Source organism: Aythya ferina (genome assembly GCF_964211825.1).
Source record: "Aythya ferina genome assembly, chromosome: 4".
Taxonomy (NCBI): domain Eukaryota; kingdom Metazoa; phylum Chordata; class Aves; order Anseriformes; family Anatidae; genus Aythya; species Aythya ferina.
This window is the reverse complement of record NC_140300.1, coordinates 55,701,098-55,726,661: the sequence shown is the minus strand read 5'-3', so window position 1 is coordinate 55,726,661 and position 25,564 is coordinate 55,701,098. Positions and strand designations below refer to the sequence as shown.

General features: G+C 35.7%; 1 protein-coding gene across 12 annotated transcripts in view; it reads right to left on the bottom strand.

The window, feature by feature from the left end:
- Positions 1-25,564, bottom strand: part of TENM3 (teneurin transmembrane protein 3) — a 1,337,386-nt gene that overhangs the window by 591,266 nt on the left and 720,556 nt on the right. For all 12 annotated transcript variants that reach the window (XM_084518183.1, XM_084518194.1, XM_084518190.1 and 9 more), the window contains one exon: positions 5,958-6,115. The gene's annotated coding sequence lies outside the window, so the exon portion shown is untranslated. The remainder of the gene's footprint in view (positions 1-5,957; positions 6,116-25,564) is intronic.

The following is a 25,564-nucleotide window of genomic DNA, read 5'->3' as shown; positions in this document are numbered from 1 at the left end:
TCTTCAGATTGAACAGGAAGATGCAACTAAAAAAAAAAAAGACTGTGGAATGCAGGGAGAGATTTAGATTGGAGTTGTACTGTATTGCAGAGCTGGGGCTTCTGGAAGCTGTATTGCTTTTGTGGCAGTGACGTAAATCAGTGGTAACTAGTGAAAAAAGCCCTCATTTTCATACACTTCTGTTGAATCTCACAATGGACAAGAAAGTTTTTAGAGACTACTGACTTGACAGAGGCTGCCCAGAAGCATACAAATAAATGTATCAATAGATGAGCTTTTCCATTTCTCTCAAAAATCGTCTTGTACACACATCTCAATTAAGGCATGGAATCCATTGGACCTTTTCCAGTCAGACATGTTAACTATGAAATAACTTTGCAAAACAGACAATACTATATGATGTTTTAGTAGAGGTAAACATCATGCATTAGAAAAGTCAACTACATGCATTTTGATACCCAAATATTTTATATACATAAATTGTATATATTGTATATATTATATATACAATTGTAAATTTTATATATACTCTATGAACTCTATGTCACAGAAATTGTATATATTATATATACAAATATATTATATGTATATATAATACATAAATATGATTCTATGATTATGGATATTATATGTATATGTATATTATATATAAGCAAGAAAAAGGAAGAAAAATAGCAGAACTCATACCTTTTTATCAACATTTCCTGCTAGTTACAGTATCTATGACTATATGCTTTGTAGCAGAGAATATAATATATATTATATATAGGAGCTCTCACATTCCTGTGTTTTTGTCCTCCTCCTATTGACTTCTCCTCTGATGTTCAGGAGAAAAAAAAAATCATAGAAAAATGCAGTATGTATTTTTAACAGTTAGTCTGAGATATGAATTGAAGGGCTTTATAAATGAGGTGTCTTCAGAAAAGGTGCCAATAAGGAAGAATGGGAAGAAGAAAAATTATGCTTTCAAAAGGTAAAGAGATAATAACAAAGCCTCCACTAAACGCAAAGCTTCCAGGAAAGAGGAGTTTCACAATGCTCTGACTTTAATTACTGTACATTAGTTCTGTCCAGTGAAAAGAAAGATAGAGAACATTTGTTCCTGATTCCTCAGGGCTGTGTCTCTTCTGTTTATTTTAGGAAAGATGATATCATAATAGCATCCTTCAGATCTCAGAAACAATACTTTTTGGAGTTAAATTGTCATCTAAGTACAATAACATATAGAAAAGTCTCTCTTTTCCATAATAACATTGGCAACAAAATATTTTATCAGGGGGTATTACTATGTATAGAAAAATTATAATTTGAATTGTTTATAATTTAAAATGTAACATTTTACAATGATTGCAGATGATATTGCATTGTTTAAATTACAGCATAATAATTCATTCCTGCAGCATTCAGTGGCACTAGTCCTTTGGCCTCTTGCCTAACAATACACTAGACAAGAATTATTACATTGTAATTCACACCCTGTCATGCCTTATTGCTTAATTAAAGCATAACCCTTCATGACACGACAAGCAATTTGACTGTTACCATAATAGATTATTATCCCACCTAACATATTTTAGTTTTACAACACTTTCTTTTTTTAACATGCACTGAAAACTATCAGAACAGATGCACATATGCTTCCTTCTTTAACTGTTAAGTGTGAAGAATACATGCAGGACAAGTAGGTAAGAACACGAAGTTGTATTTTTTGTTAGAGTTGTTCCGTTAATAAACCGTTAGGGTATTTTTTTACTTCATTTAGCTTCAGCAATTCATCCTTGAAAAGATACTAGGATTCAGATCTCTGATTAACTGGCTCCTACATATTTGTTATACTGCTTGACTACCTAAACAGTAAATTTATATATGAAATGTATATAAAATGAGACATAGATTACAGTGTCTTTAAAATTCAGGACAAGGTAGCTGGCAGTTTATTTTTGCTGCAATATAGCAAAATTGCTATTCTGTATTCAACATTAACTAATTTATGAAACATACTTTTTCAGGAATAACTCCTTGAATTTCTCTCTGTGATGTTTCTCATACTGAAACCTGATAATATAGAAAAGGTTATCAATTGGTATTAAAACATATTTGATTATTAAGTGATATTCCAGTTCTGTAATAGTTAATGGAAAAACTCACTGACTTAAGTGAAAAACTTGTCCGCCAGGTGAAACAGAAAATACGTTACTAGCTATGAAAACATGCTTCGACATTCCAGTTTACAATATAATTATTTCAATTAATATTCATTATTTTATTAATTCCTTCACACTGCCTGAAAGTGTGAGATACAACACAGCCATTTGGCTATTAATAATCCTTTACTTTTGGCAACTACCAATTCCAAATTAAAATATGCAGACATGGAACTCTGTAATTTTGTGTGAACAAAAGCTTGGACTTCTTGAGAAGACATAAAGGCAAAGCATACACACACAAAAAAAAAACAAACAGAAATTATATATATCATACCTGATAGATGTGCTACAGGTTTCATATAATACCAAGGTGCAATTTAATGAGGTTGCACTGAACTCTGTATGTCTGCAAGGTGACTGGGTTGTCCCTGGAACTCTCTGCTGTAACTATAAAATGTCTATGATGTGACTGTGATATAACTGAAACAGCTGCAGTCTTTGATCATATGCTGGCAGTTTATGTACAGATGCAGAATGTGTAATAAGGGCACACTTTATTAACTTGACTGATGTTCTGTTATTTTACTGGTTCCAAAAGCCAAAGGAGACTAGGCTCTACCATGTTATCCCAAGAATAATTTATTGTTGCAACTATTCAAAATGAAATACCTATCATTAATGTCTAATTCATTATCATAAGCAAGAGGTATATATTGTTCTCGGTTGATTTGACGTTTGCTATGATCTTTAAAGCTGGTGCTATAGCTAGAATTATTCTTTTGAATTAGCACAAAATACATTTTAACTACTGTTTAAAACACTTGCCAACATTCTGAATGTATGCTTATGTTTCCTGGTAATAAATATTTCGGCAGATACAGTCTAGTGAAACTCAGAGTGAGCTACTGCAATTTGGTTAAGTATAAAAACACAGGAGTTCTGATGGTATGATAATGAAGTTGGTCCCTGCCAGATTAGGGTCTGTATTACACCGTACAGAAGCAGAGAACAGGACACCTCCAGTTTTGTGACACCATGCCCAAGTTTCATCTTGGCTTTCCTTCAGAAGTTCACACATTTTGTTCCTACCAAACTGTTCAGGTTTTATACAACTCAATTTTCTTGAAGCAGCGAATTAGAGTGCATATTCTTTCCAACTGACCAGCAATAAAGAGAAAAATGTAGTGAATACCTAGGTGTTACGCCTCCATACATGCGATATGGAAATTACAAATACAACACAGCTTACAGGTAAATACAAAAAAATGTAGTGTGTTACTTTGTCCAAAGAGTTACGTCACAAAGAAGATGAAATAACAACAAACTTTTCTTTCCAGAGGTGTTAACTTAAAGATGTTCCGTGGAGTTGGGATTACATAGAAATTTGTCACATTGCTGAAATTCTCAAAAAAGATCTGCTTCTATCTCTGTACTCTTAACTCTGTATTTAAATTTTGTTTCATTTTTACCTCACATTTATACAGAAAAAAGTATAAACACCTGAGCCCTATGTCGCTCTGCTACCATATTTCCAGTTTGTTTTCTTCTGCAGTCTTTCACAGGAAATATACATTTTTATAACCTTGTTGGAGACAAGGGGAATGTTACAAAAATCAATGTACTCCTTTAATAGGACTTCTCTCTGTCCAGCACCTGCCCTATTCAATCCTGCATTTAATTTTCCTTTCAGTTCCTTTCTCTATAATTCTCATGGGGGAAATTGACCTAATTCACCTGAATCCAAGGCAGGAAGACAGGAAATACAAAATAAGGCAGAGCAAGCAGGGAGGTGCTAAAGAGTGCGGACTCTTGAGATGAACAGGTTGCAAACTCACAGCCACACCTCCAAGGAATGGGATGCAAGAGACTTTTCCCAAAAAACTCAGAAGAGACTGTATTTTTTGTCCTAGCTGAAAAAGTCAGTGGGAGTACCTGGACAGAGATGAATGAACTGATCTACAAGGACAAAGTACAGCATATGGAGATTGACTTACAAACCCTCTCTATTTAGTCCTGTTCTGAATCTTCTCTATTTTAAAGTAATTCACTGTGCTAATTTGTGTTCAAAACATTTTAAAACATTTTCACATTTAACATTTAAAACATTTTAACCAGAACAATTCAGGGTCTCATCAGACCTTAACCTGAGGATAAAACAAATTACAAATAACAGTCAGGAGTTACTACTGTGACCACGTATAGTGGAGCCAAACGGTGTTTTGAAAGATTAGGAAGAATGTTACATTTCATGCTTTTCTTGCAGGCTTTTTCCTAAACAGTGTTAGGTATCACTACAACCTGTCACCATTTAGAGACTGTTTTTCCCTACTCTTTGTAGGTCTTGCTTTGCTGTTGTTTCTAAGAACACAAACTTAAATGGAGGTTCTTTGTTCACCACCTCAAAACTATAAAGTTTCCAACATCCTGAGAGTTTGGCACACAGCTATTTGATATTTCTTCTGTGGGAAGTATAGATTTAAATTACCCCTCGCGGTTTTCTGAGCAGGCCAAGTTTCAAAAATCTCAATTAGAAGTTAAACAGCACCCAGACAACATCTGTTTACATTATTTTTTTCCACAGATCTATTCACTTTTCATCTAGATACAAACAGCCATATCTGTTTCTATTCCAGAGTTAAAGATATGTCAATAAGTATTTAATCTTCTCCAGTATGGTTATTCATCAAGGAACTGCAACTCCTTTAACTCTCAAACACAGCACATCAACTGAACTGTAGGCTTGTCTTTAGAATCCTAAAATATTTTTTCTAATATATGTTCACATGTTTTACACACCTTGAATGCTTTCATTCCCATTTCTAGAAAAGAGTATAGATGCCAGGTAAATGTAATCTATGAACATTGAAAGTGGACAAATTTCTTTATTGAAAATGTGATATCTATTTCAAGAGCTCACATTTCACTGAAATTTCTAATAAGTCATCCAAAATACATATTATAAATAAAGAACTAATAAGTTCATTTGATACTGTTCAAACTTACTCAGACAAAAAAAAAAAAAAAAAAAAAATCAGCCAAAAGCTGATTCCAGAGACCAAATGAATTGTCATTATACCCTGAATTACTGTTTAAACCCTAGAGAAATCTTTCTGTAGGCATATGTTTGGCCTCATTTCCAATTTTTTCGTTGATTGCTAATACTTCATATATGCCATTTACAATGTAATACCTCTGCCAAGTATCTCTCTGATATATTCTAGCACCTTTTCTTGGTTCCTTTCCATCCACCCTGTTCTCATCAGTACATTTTTGTTTCAATGGACTTTAGCTCAGAAGTAATTGTTCAATAACCCCAGTGACTTCATATTAACTGATTCCAGAATAACAGGGTTACATTAAGTGCAAAGTAAGGTTCATTATTACAGTACTGCATTGAAACATGGAAATAAATGATTGCTTAATAAATACTATAAAATCTCTACTTCAGAGTGTGGGTCAAAATTAAAAGAACATTTACAGATAAAACACCACTCATATGCAGCTAAATATCTTGTTTTAATACCAAAGAACTTTGATTCATAAAGTATGTATTTGAGATCCCTGAAAGCGTTGCCCGCTAACTTATAAGGTATTCTTCCTTTTCAGTAGTGAATGCTGTGTGATTATTCAAGTGTACATGACTGAATTAAAAATGCTCATTTTTATAGTAAAGCAAATGTTACATCTAAACACTGAACAGAGGAGTTGACACCCATGTAATAAATGTTCAATAGCTCTGCAAGGTTTTCCCCCTCAGGAAAATACAGATGACAGCAAAATATCTTTCCTTACAGTGGTCTGTTCACCTACCTTTTCTGATGAGTTGGCTGCAGAAAAATGTAGAAATGGAAAGCTCAATTAGTGTAATTTATGTATCCTTGGATGTCAATCATTACTGGTGAGAGGTGGGACTTTCAGGATCTCTATGCATTAATTAAGAGCTCATCTCAGCAGAGTAGTCTTTCCACCTAAGGACCAAAAATAAGTTTTAATTAGAGTCTGGAAGACAGTGTGTCATACACACATAAAACTAGTTCTTTAGTGAAAAAAAAAATGAAAGTAATGGGACATTATTAGTAACAATGCAAAGGGCACAAATCTCTTGCTTGTTCTTAAGTTCAGAATATAAAAGTATTTCCAGTATATATGAGTCTGCCTGAAATACTAGACAAATTCTGAAACGTTACGTGGACACCACTCAAATTTCAGCCAGGTTGTATGAATGCCAACATTAGTAGTAGGTCCCTGTCGAATTATTGATGCTGAGCTGATGTTGATGGAAGGTTATTACACAGCTGACGTTAGACTATATTTCTCTCTCCTAGCCAGTTTTCTGTTCCAGGCTGTCTTCTGACTGCAGGTGCAACAGGGCAAACAATGCCAGCTCAGCAAAAGGGGGTGAAGGGACTTGTACAATGCATCACGTTCATTCACTGAGTGATACAATACGTAGGCAGTTGTTGGTTGGCCTTCAACACGTCAAGGCCCAGGAGAGGTTAATAACTAGCTGGGGTAACTGGTGTCAGCTGCCTTTGCTTGTGGAATGACTTGTCTGAGGATCAAATATAATCAAATATTCTGCCTAGGACTCACTAGGGAAATAATGTATAAATAATTGATTATATCATTTATAAATTAAGGGAAAGAAAACAAATTTTAAAGGCTGGTCTGGAAAATAAACATGTCAGCTAATAACTCAGGTGTGAAAAGAGATAAAATTTAGAGAGGAAACAAGTTTATATTCTAGAGAACAAGAAGAACCTTGTTTGTCAATGGCTGAAATAAGAAATATTATGAACTAAAAAAATACTAGAACAACAGACAGTCTACTATAGTAAGGATTAGAGAGAAAAAAATAAAATGTCAAACTACACTGTGGAAAAAGAAAGGAAATACTCATAAGAACTGGGATTTCAGTGTTCTGAAAATTACAGTTACCAAAGGACTGAAGCTAACATAAACATTACATGATATAATTAATAAAGAAGGCTATCACACAGAAAAAAAAAGCAGACAAGGAGGGCATATCAGAAGGAGGAAAAGATTTACTATGCATTTTAGAGTACTGGAACAAGTGTTATGACCTTCTTCATTGCTATTATATTTCATAGTCTGTTATGAAGGTATTTGTAAATACCTTTAAGAGACAGATAATACCTGTTTGAGATCCCTGTTTGAAATACTCTTGAATACCTGTTTGAGAAACACGTATTATAATATGTGTAATTTCCTACCTAATCAATATACCTGACAGGTAATGAAAAACAGCAGCAAATACAACAAAACAAAACAAGCAAACAAACTGTAGCTATTGCTGGTATGCAATAGCAGCATGGAAAATGTTTTCTTCTAAATAACGTGTGATGAAACAAATACTACAGTGAAGGAGCATCCAGTCTTTTAAAGACATTCAGAAAAATGTGGACAAAAATTTGATGTCCTTCATAAAATTTATGTCCATATAATTAACTCTTGCAAATGCTTTCTTACGGATTTTTTTCCAGCCATGAACTGTTTGCTATACAAGAGACTTAGAAGCGCTCTCCTGAATTTTCTGAGTAGGGGTATTACTCTCTCTTGGCAGTACACAACAATACATCCTTTGAATGTTAGTACTGAAACTCATATTTTAAAAATTCCAACATGTATTCTGAGAATCATTTCTGACTTACTACAGTACTGAAGACAGTATATCTTACTGCTGTGTATATATGCATATTACTGAATCTGACAGCTACTTCTCTGTAGACTGAAGTTATTTTTCACGATGATAAGATTTCAAGAAAGGCCATGTTTTCTATTGGCTGAGTCCACAGGTAAGTATTTTTAAATGGAAAGGGAAAGGAATTTACACAGAGTTTGTCATTTGTGGTCTCTTAACTGAAGCAAAGCAGCAAGTTTTGTTGTCTGCAATCTCTTGCTAGTCATATTTAGCACATTTCTTGTCAGCTGCTTCTTTTAATTAAGAGGATGGCAGAGATAATGGACACATTAAGCTCCAGAACAGACAGAGAACCTTTGCACCTCTAAACACAATGATATGAATTTTGTAATGATTTAATTTGCTGTTATTTTCAAGGGACAATGTCAGGAACAGAATCAGTGTACTCCATGATAGCAGCACGGTGCCTTCTCAGCCCTGTCTCTTCTGAACTCAAACTCCAGAACACTGCTTTGGAAAGCAGCCATAAAAGAGGCTAACTCAGACAATAAAAGCTGGATGATCTACTGAACTGTGACTGAGATTTGTGACCTGCCTTAAAGTGAATCAGATTCAACAACGAGGCTTCTTACAAGCAGCTCTCACCAAGAGACTGGCAGAATGTCAACACGATTGCACTAAACCTTCGACACAAGGCTTGCCGAGAGCCACAAGCTACCATGTATTACCATTAAGACAACTTTTAAAGGCAGAAGGATTCACAGGAAATATTAATACAAAAACGTCAATTCATTTTTTTTTCTTAGAACTTAGGAGTGTGATGTATCAATTAAATTGCATTGCATAGACAATGAGAAAGAGGAACAAGACTACTATTTCTTCAGGCAGTCTCCTGGCTAACTTTAAGCTCTTTACAGAAACATGAAAGTTTGAGGTCTTGTCCAAAGTCTTCTCTGTGGTCAATACAGAAAGGGAAAGGCATCTCCAGAGATCAAGCCAGGCTTAGCTTCTGTCTTTCTGCTCATCGTAGAGGGAGCACTGGGCACCAAGGCTCCTAGCTTGAGCATCTTGGCAATGCTTATATTTAATTGCAATTAATCTGCATCCTACAGTCTGATTTTCAGAGGAGCCTAGTAATTAAATCCCAGTGTAACATTAACATCTAAGTTTGCGGATAAACTTCTAACAGGAGATGTGGGCAAGGATTTCCCAGCGTTCATAACATTAGCCAAATGCTGATAAATAGCATTGTGGAGAGCTCCCAATTCCCACTGATACTGATCAGTGGCTTACCTGCTCCCAAGTGCAACATTCTGAACAACAACAACAAAAAGACAAATATTTTCATATTTATTCCTAAGGGTATTTATTTTCTCTCTCTGTGCTCACTAAATCACTCTTTTGTTTTTAGGGGGAAAAACAAATACCGAATTGTTCCATTTGAGCTCATTTCATCCTGCTTTACCTTATTTGTTTGCTTTTGTCATATGGAGACCAGAACAATGATAACACTTGATCCATTTTCCACCATCCACATATTATTTCCTCTGGTTAAAGACAACCTAAGGGATTTCTGTGATGTTTCTATGAGATGTAAACTTAAGTGAGTAGACTCAGGAGGCGTTGAATAGCCTACGGTACACATACTAGCCATTCAGTCTGGGAACTGACTATGGGTTTGGAATTTGGGAATCTCAGTCCATAGTCCATTCTTCAGAAGCTGATGAAACATCAAACTGATGACACTTCAAAAAAATTGCTAGAATCTAAAATTAAAGCTGAATATTAGTATATTCACACAAGGGGTGACAATAAGCTGATATACATAGTACCTAGCCTTAAATCCTATTACTGACTGTAATCATCAGCTGCTGCTGAAATGGTAGTGATGTCATATAAGTGAGAAATATCAAAAAGGACACAAAAAACATAGTAAAATATAAAACTATAAAGAAAAACAAATGTAATTTAACAGTTTAGTAACAGCAAAAGAAAACGCACAAATATTTTTCCGTGGCCAGCATTATCTGTGGATCAAACCCTCTTACTGAAATTCATCCATTTATCATACAACATTGGAGTCACTTTGAAAATGATTCCATTGTAGTCAGCAACAACCAAATTGTAGATGGAAGTTATTAATCAGACAGCCATACCACAGTGTTTTCTACTGTCAAGACAACAACCACTGCTGACTCTAATGAATAAGAGAAGAGTTTGTTTTAAATTAGGATGCACCTGTATGTGATAACTTTTATTTCAGCATTTTGCTGCCTCGTTATGCTACTCAATTAGCCTTTCCAGTTGTCAATTTTTTTCCAAACTTTCTTAATCTCAACTTCTGTTAGTTCATATGAACAAAAGAGAGATACATTACGAAACATTAAATGAAAAAATATCAATTTGGACATATGACTAGGAAAATGTACTTGTTTTTTGATAACTTCTTTGATTCTTAGCTAAGTCATGCTGTGAGGAACGTAATGGTAAAATTCTTCAATTATTATATTATTATAATATCTTTAAAACATTTATTAATTGTGGGGGACAAAGGAGATATCCATAATATTTTATGACTACTTTGTGTTCTTCAATTTAGCTGACTGATATGATTCTGGCTGGATGGATAAAACTTTGCAAGCAAAAGCAATTATGACAGATAAGATATAATATAGAAATACCAAGACTTACATTAAGAAAGAATTAGAAGAACTATTAATTGAGAAATATCTATCTGTCTGACTTCAGCTAGATTAACAGGCTTGTTTTCCTCTTTTGAATTTTAAGACCAGAAAGGCATTAAAATATTAACATCACGTAGAATGGAAGAGAGTAAGCAAACATTGGAAAAAACAATGCAAGAGATATTTAGAATGCAACAAGGCTGCGTAGAAAATCTTAAGGTTATATCTGAAGCAACAGGCATTGCCAAATGTGAGCAAATAATGTTTTAAGCACTGTGTCATGCTTACTTGTACAATGTCATGCGGTCATGTTCCACTGACCTGGGCAAGAGAAGCTGCTATGATCTTCAACCTTTTCTATACTTGTGATGTGGCAGGGAATGGGTAGCACACTTCTTTATACAGAGATGATCTTTGTAACTTAAATCTACCTATGTAGATTTAATTTTTCCTTTGCCACAAAATCTCAAAAGAAAAAAGTTGTCATTGAGACATCAAAATTTTATGTTGGGCTCACAAGGTTCACCTTATCAAAAAAAATGGAGTAGCATCCTAGGATCAAGACCTAGGAACGAAAGAGAAAATAATATATTTTGTCTGAAGCAAAACTTGTAGAGAGTGCATAAGGGATACACAAGGCACCGATTGTCATGGAACTGGGGCCAGAATATGAGCAGGGAGGGGATATGATCCACCAATACAGACTGAAGTTAGGAGAATGCCTGGATTCAATCCTGCAAAAGCATGGGCACAGTCTGTTGCTTGAAAGACAAGCCTGCAAGACAGACTGGGGGAGAAATCACAGGTGTGGTGTGCCCCTGTACTGTCATAACAATAAATAAGGTTATCTGTCATGATCAAGCCATCTGGAGAAATACTGTCCTGAATAGCTGCTACACATTTATGTAAGGTTACAGAAAGTACTTAATATAACATTGACTTGGTAGGAAATAGTTTGTGTACTATAATTAGAGACAGTGAACATGCATACAAAAATTGTAGGAAGAATATTAAGGGCATTTTGGTGTTACAGATTTTAAGTGATGATATGCAACACTGAAAAAGAAAAACAAACGAAAGTTGAAATTCTACAGACAGCAGTTGTGGCAGAGGTTTGAGTCTACTATTCAAGTTAGTGACCCAACAATTGCTGCCTGGATTTCATTTACTCCTTTTTATAGAAATTATTTAAAGCAGAGAACAGTTAAATCATCATACATGAGCAAGTCATATTGTAAGAAGATAATAATCTACTCTGCAAGTACTATGTTCACAAAAAACTCGCTCCATTTGCCCTCTGCTTATTCTTGCTGGCAAGGTATGTGCCTTGCTAAAGCTTTGTGATTCAGGGCATGTGTGTGAATTCAGCTGATCATGGGTCATCTGTGAGATAAAAAACGAATTATATCTGTAAAAATAGGATATGGACTGAGATATTGCTTTGTCCTGCTCAGACTCTTCTGCTGTAGAACACAAAGGTGTATTAATATTTCTTTTTCAGAAATGTGAATAATCATTATATCTACTTTTCTACTTCTATCTCTTTGAACTCTCTTTAGTCTAGTGCACTCTCAGCATGCACCCTGAAGTCATCATAGGAAAATAAACTTCATGTGTAATGTCTTTTCTGGAAAGCAGACAGGTAGACAAAGATGTATTATGTACTACCCTGATAGTCTACAGTGTGTGCAAGTGAAACCAGTACTGGAATTAATTCCAGTTCCTTTGAGTAACCTCTCTGCTGACAGCCTCAAAATCCCCTTAACTTTGCTTATGTAAGATGTGAATGAACTGGACATACTCAGTACTCTGAGAAAGACTTGCCTGTTATCTGTTCTCCATATTAACTGCACTTCACTGCAGAAAGCTTCTGTGGCAGCAATTTTATCTACAATCATAAGGTTGCTGCAGTCTCAACTATAAACCAGGAAAAAAACAAACAAACAAACAAAAAAAAACAACAAGCCGTTTCTATGGCTATTTATTCATTCCTGGTAACTTAACATATTGAACACACTTGTCTGCAGCACCATCTTTTTGTGGGCTGCAACATAGGGGGCTTAATAACATGGCATCAGACTGCAATTCTTAGCCTGGCCTTTCCCCTTCTGCTTCCTGTAGTAAAGGTAACTCTCTGCTGCTAGCCTTCAGCGGCTCTCATGGAGGAAAAGAGCACCTTGTCAGAGACCCCTTTCTAACTAGAGGGCTCCAGATGAGCTAACCTTCGATACAAATCTGAGGTCTTCAGGAATAAATCCCATCTTAGAGTTAAGGATACAGTTTTACTGTGCAAAGACATTAAATGTAAAACAACAGGAACCAGGTTACCTTCCATCCACCTCCTGCCTTTATAATCAAGGCAAAGTCACTGCAGCCTTTCTGTTTAGTACCCTTGAATCAGTTCACCTGCTGCTGGAGTACTGCCCTTACAGCACATGCCAGAAGTTAGTAATAAATTAGCACCTGGGAAGAGTGGGGCAAAACCAAGTGATAAAGAGCAGGGCACAGGCGTAGTGTTACAAGCACCTTAATGCTGGGATTGTGTCAGGCTTCCATGATTTAGAATTGTAGTATTAATGTATAACTGTAATGGGTGCTATGAAATCATGTTCATCTGGGAAAAATTAAACTATTACCTGTCTATAGCAGCTGGGAAGATTAAAAAAAATAAACAAAAGTTCAGCAATTCCTTTTTCTGAGTGGCCTGATGCATCACTAAAGACTAGCTCACTACAAGATCTATATTACTGCTTGTGGATTGAGAGCTACAAGCTCTAGAGTACACGGCAGAAAAATGATTAATTGCAATAATACTAATTGTAACAAGTTAATTTTTAAAACTGGAAAATTATTTTTAGTATATATTTTTAAACAAATACAGACTTTGAAAGATGTTTGTGCTTCTTTTAGCCATTTTTCACCTGAATTTTGAAACTGAGAGAAAAGTCAGTGTTTTCACAACGTGGAGAGCTGTACATGGCACTTTTACTGCCAGCCTTTATGATACTTTTCTAAACCCCTTTGATTTTTTAAAATACTGTACTTGAAATATTTGGCCAGAATTGAGGTTGTTTTTTTTTTTTTCTTCCTTCTCTCTGAGCTGAGCACTGCAGGAACCTGAACACGTTGGCACATGACTTTCCAGCAGTACTGTACCATCCTCTGGCTGTAGCAGAAGTACCCTTCAGTGACTCACAACATATTCCATTCCACTAGCAATAATGAAAGCTGAAATGTTTGAGAAAAGATGTTGCTACTTTCCTCTACTCATGCACAGCAATGCCACAAAGGTTGGCAGTTGAACTGCCAAACTTCTCCACCAACCAGAAATATACTTTGCTTACTTCTTATAGCACAGTCACAGCCCAAAGTCAAACTGGACTCTGTTAACTCTCTGTCTTTGCAGTGTAAGTGCTTAGTGGGAAAGATTTCCTAAAGGCTTGCAGAAGCAGACAAAATTGTCATCAGCCTAACCTTGCAAAAGTCCTCTGGCTGAGTGCAGCAGTCATTTTTACAGTTCTATCTCAGTTGTTGCCAATCCAGTACCGCACTTGTGGTTCAGAGACTACCCCAGCTCTGTGAGTCATAATTAGGCATCACATCATCGCCACCTCCACTGCCAATTAGTCACATGGGCTGAAAATATTTACTAGAAAGTCAAGGTTTCTTTTCCATAAGCTGCTTTGGTACGTTTCTCTATGTTTAGGTAATGTCGTTAAGTCACCTGGTTCAGATTAAAGATTTTCAAAATGTGATCTGAATGGTGGTGGTGAAATTGTCTGTTTAGCCAAGGAATGATCTGCAAGAGTATCCATTCATACTGATCAGTGGGAGCAAATTTGTCAGCAGTTTCCCCTGAGAATCCAACTAAAAATAGTTTAATAGTGTGCTCACACTGACAAAAATAAAGCAACACCAGCTTCCTTATACACCAGAAGAGTAAAATAAAAAAAAAAAAAAAAAAAAAAAAACAGAAAAAAAAAATAAAACAACAACAACAAAAAAACACAACTAAATGTGTGAAACATTTAGCTTTTTATTTGCAACAGTTAAAAGTGTAAAGCAATAGTGAAATAAAGCAAATTTATCTTTTATCGCCTTTACCCTATGGCTCACAGCAACTGTGATAATGTCTTTCAGTGTGCGTGACACTGTGCTTCTACTCATTATACAGAACTAATGAGAGTGATACCCACACGAAACTTTCTGTTGCTAATTCTAATAGCCTGCCTTGATTTCTATGTACAAATATCTATGCGCACATTTGTTATTAGATTTCCTCTTATTCAATCACTAAGTCAACAGAGTGACATTCATCAAGACAGCTTGTATTTATCACACTTCATATACTTAAATCATATGCCACCCAATTAAGTAAAGTCCAAGGAAATTCTTGATTGATTCCGAAGTTAACCATATGGTTAACTAGCAAGTCAGCAGAAATTAAATTCATTACCAAATCTACATTTATCTATTTACTACCAAATGCCATTGTTTTAACGTTTGTTTTCGGTTCTCTTCAGTTGGCTTAAAATGGCAATGATAATTTACTGGTCATTGCCTGTAATCTAACCAAAGGATATTAACGTGTTCAAAAAGGGCACAAATCCCAAAATATTTCAGAGAGATTCTTTTCTGACAGCTAGGTTGAAATAAAGCATGACTATGACATCAAGTCATCCTGTATCTTGTACTGAAACTCACTGAAAAAAGTGAAACCAAGCTGTTCCTTAGTTTCTGCCCCTTTCCTCAGAATAAGTATGAGGGTAGGCCACAAAATAAACCTGGGATTTTTCACAACAGTCTCTAACCACCTCCACTCACTTCCCTCCCTTGTAAGAAGAGGAAAAGCTCACACCAAACCAAAACAACCTCAAGGAGCATTACAGTTGTAAAAGCAAACTCTCAGAAATGAGATTTTTCTTTCTTCAGTATCTGCACTTGGATACATTCTATATTTGCATGATCAGATACTGCTTGTCCACAGCTCTTTTGCCCTAGTAAACTAGGAATGCACTTGGGGCGTGCATGTGGATCCCAGGGTGAGGGGTGCTGCTACCTATTAGATCACATGTGATAAGCAGAGCAGTGTTATCAAAAGAGCCTTTATAATTAATTAAACTATTGCTAGGTACAAATGGATTACAGAAGGTTTATGGAATTTCTAGAGGACACAGTACATCCCTTAAATCATATTTCTCCCAGCTGGTACCAACTGGTGTGCTCTGGTTTTGCGGACATGGACCAGACTTGAAACTTTGCCATCTACATGAAGAATCATGAACATTCACAACTTCAAACATCACTGTAGCTGTAACAGTAAGCTGTGTCATGAACATATGAAGACCTGTATGATGTGGAACTCACCCCCAAACAGGGTCAGCATCTTAAACTGCATAGTCAAATCAGTAGATTTTTCATTTATCTTACTCCCTGTGCTCACAATGTGCTCACATTCCTAGCCTTGTAGAAATATAACTGTCTGGATTTCTGACTCGTCCTGTTTTAACCCTAGCTAGGTGCTTAAAATTTTCAAATAGATATTTTAATCTGTGAGGTAGATAAAAGGAAAGATTGACCTTCTCACTAGTTTGCATAGGGATAGACAGACTCTTAACACTGATTTACAGATCGAGACAGGGTATATGTGCTGCTAGCACAAGAGCATGAGATAGATACTGAAATGTCAAGATCTTATGAGGCCAGTTCCCTGTGCAATGCCATCAGTATCAAAGTAGTGGCACACATACTTGGGCACAAAGACCTTAGTCATAAAACCTTAGGAAAACTCGAGAGCTCCATCCATTTGTGTGTGCCAGCTCCTATGAAAAATATAGATAATCACTTCCTAGGTGGGTTTTGAAATAAAATTGAAAATAATTTATGAAACTCATGCAACAGTGGTTGAGTACTATGCAAAGGATATGGCAGAAATTAATAACTACAGTGAGCACAGACTTCGAACTGCGCACAATCAAAAAATGCCTCAGGTTGAACTTTGCACCAGGATGCTCCAACAAAATATCAAAAAGTCAGCCTGATTCTATAATCCGAGGAAGGAAGAACATGCAAAAAGAATGTAAGGAATCATGTAGCTAAAGACTGTAGCATATGATATGTAGAAAGCATCTAGTTAAAATTCACACAGACAAACTTAATTACAGAATTTGTAATGCCCATTAGGCATTAGGAAAAGGATACAGGCAGGAAAAAAACTGCAAAGAACTTAAAATATCTTTAAGCTCATAAGCAATGACTTTTTTCATGGGGCTTCTCACTAACACTACTTAAATTTATGTATATATTTAAGCAGTCTAGTAAATAACTGGGGCCTGAAGCAGAGCTGCTTCCTATTGCAGTTTTATTCTAGTGCCACTGATACTGAGAGAAGGCAAGAAATGCAAGTGCAAGGAAACAGATCATGCATGTTTTGGTGTGTCTTAAGTAAGCACAGAGAAATCTTGGATCAGAGAGATAAAATTCAGAAATAACCAGTCTGTTGAAACTATTCTTTGGATACAAGCACTAGAACAAGCAAAAAGATAGGCTTTAAAAATGATTTTATAATCAAATACATAGTTTCAGCAGAATAAGTAATTCTCACTACATATTTCAGGAGTTGGATGTAAATGCAAGTACATTTGTGTTCCAAACAAGCCCAACCAGGAATAAATATTACCAAAAAAAATGCAAATAGTTTGTGCAGTACTACTCACACATCCTAACTATGTGAATCAGGGACCTACGGCAACTTCCAGTTTCATTTCTGGCTCTAAATTCCTTTAATTTTGGTGGCGCAAATTTGGATAGGCACTCTTCATTATTATATAAAATTAGGCTATACAGCAAAACATTTTATTTCTGGTTGCTCCCCTCCTTAACAAAATATTGACTTCTATTTTTTTGATTATAATGAAAGAGAGAGAAAGCGCAAATGATGTGGAAACTGAGCAGCTGGTTAAAACTATAACAACATTCCTGTTTGCTCTGAATAATTTGAACTGAGTCTTTGTGGTTTTCTTTTATATTTTCTTTCTTCTTTTTAATAATTAGAATAGCAGCAACATCAGGAGAAGCATAAGATTATTTTGGGGAAAAGGTGTCTCTTGGTTTACCTGACATTTAATGCTTTTCTTGTATCTGCTTGTACAAAACAGAATTTTACTCAACTATGTTGTTTGTCTGTAATAGCACCCAGCATCCTGCTATGACTACAAAGGCAACTGAAGGCTATGTGGATCTTGCAGAGCTTCCTTTGGAATTTGATCTGTGCAGTATAGAATCATTACAATTTGTAGCTTCTGAAAATACTATGCACATTTATGATCTTAAATGTTAAATGTTAACAGACAGATCTTACACCTTGCCTGAAAGAAAAACAAAAGATGACATATCGGATGTACCTAAAATAAAATATCAGAAAATGTGCAGAAAAACAACCACCACAAAAAAAGCAGTTTAAAACATGCATGAAAGAGGAATGAATGCAAAATGACAGGAAAGGAGTCATGTTAACTAGTGTCTGCTGTCCTAAGCAGGCCTGTCCTTGTGCTTTCAAGATGTCCCCCGCAGAATGTAAGACTGGGGATGCACGCTGTTTCACACGCAACAGTGGACAGTGTTGTGTTGTGCCTCATGAGCACGGCAAGCAGGGTGCATGAGTAAGTGCTGTTTAGACTGCATAGCATACTTCTGTACGGTCAGCTAGTAGAAGGTGCAGGTGCAATCATAACTCATTTTCAGCTGTTTTCATTCATTCTGAATGCAACCCTGTACGTATTCCTGTAAGGTCTGGCTCTCCAATTAAAGCTACACAAGGAGAAAGAAATTCTATCTACTGTGAAGCTGTGTAAGACCAAGTAAGAAATTGCTATTTTAAAATCACTTATACCTCTGAGAACTGGCACTAGTGTGGTACCAGTCAAACACGTACAGACTTTTACTCACTTGTCAGTGCAGCTCAAGCCATTACACGTCAGATTCCACTCTGAGCTGATATATGCTTATTGAGTTGTACAGCATCTGTTTGGCAGCGCTGAAGAAAACAGCACATCACACTGACTTGAGAGTTACTTCATGGAAAAAAATCAGGTATCTTGTTTTTAGGAGTACAATACTGAAACACTGGGGAACTAACCTGGTAAGTTGGCTACAAATTCATGCAGAAATCAGAATTCTGTCAGGGTTCCCTTCTTGCTGTGCACACTACCAAGATATCAGGGCCATGATGAATGTATGTAATCTCAGCCTTGTGAAGGATCATCGTTCAAAGTGCATCAGACAGTGATGCTAGCATTCAAAACTTGCCCTGCAGACTAGTTTTTGTATTGGCTGAGATGCTAGGAGGCTAGTTGCTGCCATTTGATTAAGGGTAATCAAGTAGGTTAGGTTTGTCTTTGATAATATATAATTTGTAAATGAATCCACCTATTTAACTTATCAAAGACCAAATTTATATATCAAAACACCATTTTGTTAGCCATTATAAATTCCATTCTTTAAGCATTTTAAGTTAGTGTTGCAAGAGTGACTACGTTAGTACTGTCATATATTTAAGCATAGTATTTTAAGCTTATTTTAAGGGATATCTCCAGTAACAGAATCTGTCCTATAATTGTAGCTCAGATGATACTATTCTTGTCTTTTTTAATTATTAGAGGTCTTTTAAGTTGCAGGGAGAAAGACTACAAGGATATTCTGTGCAGAGTGTTACAAGATGGAAAGGTATGGAATCAAAGACTTGCCTCCAGGCACCAAGGCCTCTTGTTGCAGCAGCTCTTTTTACCTGCACAATTAGAAGACTTGTTTGAGTCTGATAAGATTTCAGTGCATATGGCATTTATTTCTATTTTATATTTATATCCCGTGACAGAACTACTCATATGAAATGCACAGGGCTAATTTACTCATGTCTTAATATGAATAAGTTGGTTGATGTCTCCTGTGATAAACTGCATTAAATTCCTCCCGTTGTGTAAGGTTATAATTATGCCAATGAGAGAGGACATTGCTAGGATTTTTAGATGTAGTAAGCATCTTATTTTTTTTTAAGTGTCCTCTAAAAAAAAAAAAATAAAGGGGAAAGGGATGAAATAAAGAAAATGTGGAACACTTTCACCATAATGTAAACATTTTCACCTTCTACAAAGCACTGTATCTGCATATAATAAAAACAGGACTTTGTTCATCATACATTTTCTTTTCAGTTATGTGAAATGTTCTAATAGCACCTTCATAAAAGAATATAATAGACAGTAAGTCTCTTAAATTAAAGAATTCTATCAAGGTAAAGAAGAAAGGAAGCAAAAGAAGCTGTACATTGCTAGTATGTTGTGTCATTAGCTGTGGCAGGTCTTTAATTGCCATAGACAAGATGACAGAAACTGCTTATATCATTTTTCTGGAATATTTATATACCGAAGTCATTAGGGATCTTGAGCTTCATTAAAAAAAAAAAATCTCATTAAGGAATTTTCAATTTTTAGGCAGAAAGCATTTCCTAAGGCACTATTCTGACCTAAGTCTGTGATGCATAAGTGAATTAAATATACCTAGAAGAATAACTGGGAAATCCCTTCAGGAGAGGAAACACCAGGGTAATGTAAAACAAGCTATGATGGACATACCTGTTTTTTTTCTTCTCTGTGTGCAGGAGCTGTGGTAGAGGAAGGTGGGATCTCTGATCTTTTGGTGGTTCAAAAACCAATTGGAAGTGGAAAAAAGTGAAAGCCACTTTTACATTCAGCTATTGTTACATTCTGCTATTGCCTAAAATTCTGTTATGTTTCCAGATTTATCAATGTTTTAGCAACTGCAGAGATGGAATATAATGAGTTTATGTGGGTGTGCTTAGGAGTTTTAGAAATATATGATAGGAATGATACAGAAAGACTTGAGGATGTCTAGCAAAGATTCCTGAAGGTGGCTATACATCTTTTTTCTTTGCTTAGGTAGTTCACATATACAGCATGTTTTTTTCTATTAAAAGATGGCCAGGTTGTACAGAAGAGGATAACATGAAAATGGTGAGCACTGTGAAGCGATTGAGAAGCACGAAACAAAGTGACAATGGCAGGGAGAAGGGGATCATAGGCAGTGGGGAAGGAAGCATCCAAATTCCACAGTCAACGTGTAATACTTTACATGGTTTCAGGGAGAAACAAACTCCTGAAAAATAGATTCTACTCTGGAAGAAGGCAGAGTATAAACACAAGTGAACTGAAAGATCTGTGAAAAACTATGGAGCAACCTCTAAACTAAGAAGTCTTAATCCCTGCAGATTTCAGAGACAGGATCTGCTGTCGACATATAATCTCCATCACCAAATAGAAGAATCTGAAAGCAATGCAACAGGTTGAATGTCGCAGACTCCTGAGCTGTCTTTTAGATATTTTTCCAAGGAAGGCACCCTCTTGGTACCTTAACCAAAGCTGTTACCATAACCACTGAAATAATAAGGCCCATTTTATAATCTATAGTTTACAGAGCTATAAGCAAAACAGTTTTCTATTAAAATACATTTGTATAAATACTCACTTCTTAAATTATTCTTGTGTATCTGTGATCTAGCAAGATGCCCAACAAAATAATTGCATGAATGCTGGTGCCTACATAAATTCCTATTTACTCAGAAGTCAGCAGGCAGCCTCCAGATTCAAATTCACCACATCCCTGACCATATGATGTATGTTGAGGGATCAGAATCAAATCAAAGCTCTAAGTCGCAGTATCAGAAATGGCTAAACAAGCCACGTCTGTTTATCCCCCAAGTTAGCAAGAATGTGTCTTAATAATCCAAGACTGAGAAAACAGATTTCATTTTTGTGGAGAAGGAAGTTTTACATACATTTATATTGTTTCCTGATGGAAAGCTACTTATTGTATCATTTTGATGTTTATACTATGTGGCTTTATACTTCTGCAGTTGTCTTTTTAATAAGCTCTAAATGAATAAAATACACTTTGCCACTACAGTAGGGTGAAAGCTCCCCAAATCATTACAGCCCTGAGAGAAATCTGAAAGAAAAGCTGGATATGCGAGTTCTGTTTTATTTACAGTATAATTAAAGTAATTATTGTAGTGGCTAGAGCAATATACCTTTTATAATTCCCTAACTGAAGTGAGATCTTGGATAAATAATAGTTATTCGTTGACCTGATTGGACACACTATTTATCTTTACAAGCTATCGATAACCTTATAATTCACAAGAGAAACAAAACCACAAATGAATTTGTAAAGGACAGCAATAAATAGTCTAAATAAGAAATGTACCCAGGTACAGGTTCAGTGGATATTTCTTTTCTGTAATAATACTAATGAATGCTTCCATACAAAAACACTTAGATTTTCAAATATTACTCTCATAGAAATCCACATCTTTCTGTTTGTTTTTGTTGTTTTGTTTTTATAAGCCTAATAGGTAACTTTTCCCTTGATATAACTTTTTTGTTTGTTTGTTTGTTTTTGTTTTCCCACATACTGTAATTTTGTATGCATTTGTGTCAAATAAATATTTTTGTCTTTATTTTGCCTGTTCTAAAATGACTGTATCTCTGGCACTAACACAAACCTGATGTTTTTCAAGTAATGAAACATATCCTTAGCATGATCCACACCCTCATATGATTGCAGGCTCGTATGTTTTTGCAGATAAATCAAGGTATGAGGGTTTTCCGTGTCTGACAATAATTTACAGAGCACTTGCCATTAAAGGTTCATGATTCCAGTAGTTATCAAACTAGAATAAATGAAAGGCTGCAGTAATTCCCTACCCGTGGGAATAGCTGAAATAATACAGCTGATAGAGCTAAGGGCTGTCAGCGTATGTTTCCTTTTTGCTGAGACCCATTAGCCTCCAACAATCTTAAAATTCCAGTGAACAAATGAAAACAGTGAGATCCTTTTACAGGGCAACTTGCACAGTATTCAACTGAATTCTCCTACAAAATGAAGATACCAGCTTTTCTTTGGGTTGCAGAGAGGGAGGTGGGAATAGATAAAAACAAATACATATTTTTTTTTTTTTTCACTATCTCTGTGGAAATACTAAATTCTCTTTAGTAGTTATTATATTAAAATGAAAAAGCTTATCTGAACACATGCTAAAATCTTTGACTGTAGCATCTAATGAGAATGGATACAGAATATTTCACATAATGCTCCCCTTTAAAATAAATGTGGATATAAAGATTTGATAGAAAAAATACGTATTTTTTCCTAGAAAGCATTCTGTAAAATCTCGCAGCTGACCACAACTCTTCTTTATTTGGACAAGTCCGACTTAACAATCAAACATATCATTTTCCATCCCCCATTTTTATCGACACTGTGGTGAGTGCTTCCTTCTCCAGGGCATCACCTTAAAATTCCCCTCATGGAGGAAAGCAAACTGAAGTTCTAGTGAAAATGTGTTCTAGTGAAAAGCCTTGATAAAAATTGCATCAACTTCTTCAGTTCCTTCTTTCAAACTTAACCAACAAAAGTTGCAGTCCAAGAGTTCAATTTCCAGGCCCTTGACGGTTCAGTGCAAAATAGTGCTATCTTTTTAAAAGGAATTTCAAGGAGCTGTTCATGCTCGAAAATGAGTTTTGAGCTGATCCTCTTAGTTATAAATCTTAATTAACTCATTTTACTCTTTTTATGATTTTGCCAATTGTTAGCTAAGTACAACAAGAAGGATTGTATCAGGGTACCTGTGGCCCATCTCTCCTCTTCAGGAAACAAATGCTACAAAAACAATTTGTATTTGAGATGTGTATCTGTGTAGAAGTTCAGCTCCACGGAACTGTAAGCATGTATATATATATATACATATATACATATATATATATAAACATTTCAACTTAGATAAAGATGCCTTAAATTATTAGCGTTAGGAAATCTATTGTATTCCTTTATGAAAGAAAGCACCTTTTAGTTCACCCCTGCCCTTAAGTTTTCCTTATAGCACAGAGTAAAAAGCAAGAGATGAATGTCAGAACTGTTCAGTTAGCTATTGCCTAGCTGTCTATCCAGCTTTTTTTAACTTAGACTAATTCCAAGGAATAACAACAAAGGATTGCAAAAAACATAATACATAAAACATAGTATGTAAAACCAAACCAAACTCAAGCCAAAAATCCAAACTCTCCAAATTCTTCCTGCCCTTCTCTTCTGTGCTACCTAAGTAACTGGATTCTAGATGTTTGTTGATTTAATTCCTCTTAGAAATATGGCATTCTTCTTAAAGTCACCTGTGTTGTTTGACCACAGGCTGAGAACCGAACAATATAACACACATTCTGTGCTACAAAAGATAAGCCCCTAATCCCTCCACCGCAAAAGAAAAGCAAAGAGCAAACCCTTTGAAAAAACAGACAATTTACCAGTTGTTGGGGGAGCCAGGGGGTGTTTACTGCAAAGTACCTAAGAACCCATTCTTAGTTTTCAGAGCATACTACCTTTCTTATTAAGTGGTGGAAGAAATGTTGGCAGAGAATCCCTTGCTAGCAGATGGTACTTAAGTTGGAATTAAATACTGCAACACTATCACGTTTGGCCACCATTCAAGAATGAATGCTGCCGCACAAGAAATGACTAAGTAAGCCAGGACTTTTCAGGCTGGAAAAGAGATGACTGAGTGGGAATGTGATAGAAGCTCATACGCATGGATAGAGATTTACTGTCCAACTTCTTTTCTGATTAAAAAAAGAAACAAACAAAACAAAAACAACCTAGAGGGCATCAAACAAAGCTAGCAGGCATCATGTTCAACATTTAAAATTAGTGTTTAGGTGAGGGTTACTAAGCGCAAATCAGACACACCTGGCTTAGGAAGTCTGGAAAGGCTTACATATTGCCATGGCCCAATGTTAGAAAAAGGATAGAGTTTTCAGAAAATGTGGCACCTAGGGAATGTCAACAAAATCACCTCAAGTGCAAACACTGCTAGCATGCTTGGGAATGCCATAGTGAGTAACCCATCTTCTGTACAATTCTAGATCACTAATTTACATCTGGATTATTAATGTCAAGCTGTATTTTTGTGTCACAGCTCTGTGACGTGAGATTTGTTTAATTCTATTGCTGATTCCAATTGCTCAGATTAAATTAGACTCAAGTACATACCCACACAATGTACAATCTGGTACCATTATTGGCTATTTGCAATGCAACTGTTCACTGTATATACTGACCCCATGTATCATTTAAATGAAGACTTTTCATAATCATTCATCACATAAATTCTCAGATGTGAAGTATTTTTTTTGTCATTCCCTTATTACATTCTTCAACTTTAGCTTACACATATTTGCATTGTCAATACTTTTGCTTTATCTGAATTATGCCACACTATTTCCCCTAATAATCAAGAAATGACTTAATTGTACTGCAACTTACATCCAAACATAAGAAGCCCACAGATAATAACGGTGTTTTTCTGTGTCATTTCAGAAGGAATGTAGGCACTCCTTGTCATTTTTGAAAGCCAATTTTTTTTACATTGTACTGTTGTAAATTCTTAGGTATTGCACATTGGAAATGTGCTCTGTCAGTAGGTTTAGATCCTGAATTTTACTTCTTTTTGGATTCATTTAACTTCTAAGTCATCAGTAAAACCTATTGAAAATTTCACTGCTTTCACTATCAGGTGTTCTGCAATAAAGGTGATGAAGCTAAAAAAGCCACACTAAAACTACAGTACACTTAATTCTCCGAACAGGCAGATCAGTAAGATCAGGACTTTGCAGAAATACAGGAATGCAACTCCATTCCATTAGTAGCAACCAACTTCTGCCTTTAGCTGAGGAACACCAGAGCAAGTTGAAGTTGGTCAGTTGCCAATTAACAGTGCATCTCTAGGCAACATGCCAAAGGTGTAAGCATCTATTTCCCTGGAATTACACTCGTATGCTTCTAGAACTGGTCAAATTTCACTGAAGTTTACAAGGTGCAGACGGAAATCAAGATAAATTCATTCTGGAAACTTCGTACTGAAAAGCACGTGCACCCGAGATAAGGTAAAACTAGTAAATTCCTTGTGAACTATATTCTTAATGAAATATTTATTCAATATCATCATAGATGAA